This window comes from Epargyreus clarus, unplaced genomic scaffold (genome assembly GCF_041222505.1).
Source record: "Epargyreus clarus isolate Ecla_fem2 unplaced genomic scaffold, WU_Ecla_fem_2.2 ptg000016l, whole genome shotgun sequence".
In the NCBI taxonomy this organism is placed as follows: Eukaryota; Metazoa; Arthropoda; class Insecta; order Lepidoptera; family Hesperiidae; genus Epargyreus; species Epargyreus clarus.
The window spans coordinates 4957501-4960000 of NW_027332224.1; the positions used below are offsets into that span (position 1 = coordinate 4957501).

The following is a 2500-nucleotide window of genomic DNA, read 5'->3' on the forward strand; positions in this document are numbered from 1 at the left end:
GCGTATTACGAGCGCGAACGCGTCGTGACACACGTTAATGATCCTTCCGCAGGTTCCCCTACGGAAACCTTGTTACGACTTTTACTTCCTCTAAATGATCAAGTTTGGTCAACTTCCCAGCAACGCCGACGGCCGCGAAGCCACCGCGTGTCGGTCCGAAGACCTCACTAAATCATTCAATCGGTAGTAGCGACGGGCGGTGTGTACAAAGGGCAGGGACGTAATCAACGCGAGCTTATGACTCGCGCTTACTAGGAATTCCTCGTTTATGGGGGATAATTGCAAACCCCAATCCCCAGCACGAAGGAGTTTCAACGGGTTGCCCGGGCCTCTAGGCCTGGGAGAACATGCTGATTCCTTCAGTGTAGCGCGCGTGCGGCCCAGGACATCTAAGGGCATCACAGACCTGTTATTGCTCAATCTCGTGTGGCTCGAAGCCGCCGGTCCCTCTAAGAAGAATTTTAATACGTCGCCAGTGAGTTGCACGACCGAAGTCGAGCACACCTAAATGGCGACGCCTATTTAGCAGGCTAGAGTCTCGTTCGTTACCGGAATTAACCAGACAAATCGCTCCACCAACTAAGAACGGCCATGCACCACCACCCACCGAATCAAGAAAGAGCTGTTAATCTGTCAATCCTTCCGGTGTCCGGGCCTGGTGAGATTTCCCGTGTTGAGTCAAATTAAGCCGCAGGCTCCACTCCTGGTGGTGCCCTTCCGTCAATTCCTTTAAGTTTCAGCTTTGCAACCATACTCCCCCCGGAGTCCAAAATCTTTGGTTTCCCGGAAGCTGCCCGCCGAGCCATTGTAGTAACGTCGGCGGATCGCTAGATGACATATTTACGGTTAGAACTAGGGCGGTATCTAATCGCCTTCGAACCTCTAACTTTCGTTCTTGATTGATGAAAACACCTTTGGCAAATGCTTTCGCTGATGTTCGTCTTGCGACGATCCAAGAATTTCACCTCTAACGTCGCAATACGAATGCCCCCAGTTATCCCTATTAATCATTACCTCGGAGTTCTGAAAACCAACAAAATAGAACCGAGATCATATTCTATTATTCCATGCACGAAATATTCAAGCAGCATTTTGAGCCCGCTTTGAGCACTCTAATTTGTTCAAAGTAAAATTGTCGGCCCATCTCGACACTCACTGAAGAGCACCGCGATAGGATTTTGATATTGAACCGGCGTTTTACCGCCGGCTCACCGACGATATGCTCCGCAAACGTGTCAGTATCACCGCGGATGCGGTGCACCGACAGCGCGGCGCACAAATGCAACTACGAGCTTTTTAACCGCAACAATTTTAGTATACGCTATTGGAGCTGGAATTACCGCGGCTGCTGGCACCAGACTTGCCCTCCAATTGTTCCTCGTTAAAATATTTAAAGTGTACTCATTCCGATTACGAGGCCTCGTAAGAGTCCCGTATCGTTATTTTTCGTCACTACCTCCCCGTGCCGGGAGTGGGTAATTTGCGCGCCTGCTGCCTTCCTTGGATGTGGTAGCCGTTTCTCAGGCTCCCTCTCCGGAATCGAACCCTGATTCCCCGTTACCCGTGACAACCATGGTAGTCGCAGAAACTACCATCGAAAGTTGATAAGGCAGACATTTGAAAGATGCGTCGCCGGTACTGGACCATGCGATCGGCAAAAGTTATCCAGATTCATCAAAATTAACGACTTCGGACGCGAGGCCCTCCGTCGATTGGTTTTGATCTAATAAAAGCACTCATCCCATCACTGGTCAGAGTTCTGATTGCATGTATTAGCTCTAGAATTACCACAGTTATCCAAGTAACTGAGTAAGATCTAAGGAACCAAAACTGATATATTGAGCCATTCGCGGTATCGCCTTAATACGGCTTGCACTGAGACATGCATGGCTTAATCTTTGAGACAAGCATATAACTACTGGCAGGATCAACCAGGGAGCTGACAGTCACTCGCGGACGAATGTAGCCGTCGTCGCTCGGACGAGAACACGACACATATCGACGCGGTCGCGGGCGCGTCCGCGTCGAATGATGTTTCGTTTTTGAACTCGTCGTACGTTTTCATATTGTACGCTCTTTGTTTTCGATGGTTCGTGCAGCGTCAACGGAGTATCTCATCCGATTGTCGCAACGATCCAACGAGAGAGTGTGCGCGCGATTTACTAATAGCGCAACTCCGAATTGGATGGTTCACGGCGAGACAATTTAAGATTCACGTTTAATTATTATCTTTTAACACAAACGCGAACACTGAAAATAGATTCAGCCCGGTGTTTGAGAGACGTCGTCCTTGGCGTTAATGTTTAAAGCGCCTTACAGAGGACCGTCGCCATAGGCGACGTGCAATTCATTTGTAGGATCGATACGTGAACCGAGACGAGTTTAAACAATCGCATCGGTCGATCCGCACTGTTCAATAAAATGTTCAACGTTCGAAAAGTCCCACGGCGCAACGTGGAAGCGCGTGTTGTTGTGTGAATCGTGACATCGCGACGAATTG

General features: G+C 49.3%; 1 non-coding gene across 1 annotated transcript; it reads right to left on the reverse strand.

Annotated features, from left to right (window-relative positions):
• Positions 1-35: 35 nt before the first annotated feature.
• On the reverse strand, positions 36-1938 carry LOC140748819 (small subunit ribosomal RNA). The gene has a single exon (XR_012102985.1). It is a non-coding gene; the product is annotated as a small subunit ribosomal RNA (ribosomal RNA).
• Positions 1939-2500: the final 562 nt, after the last annotated feature.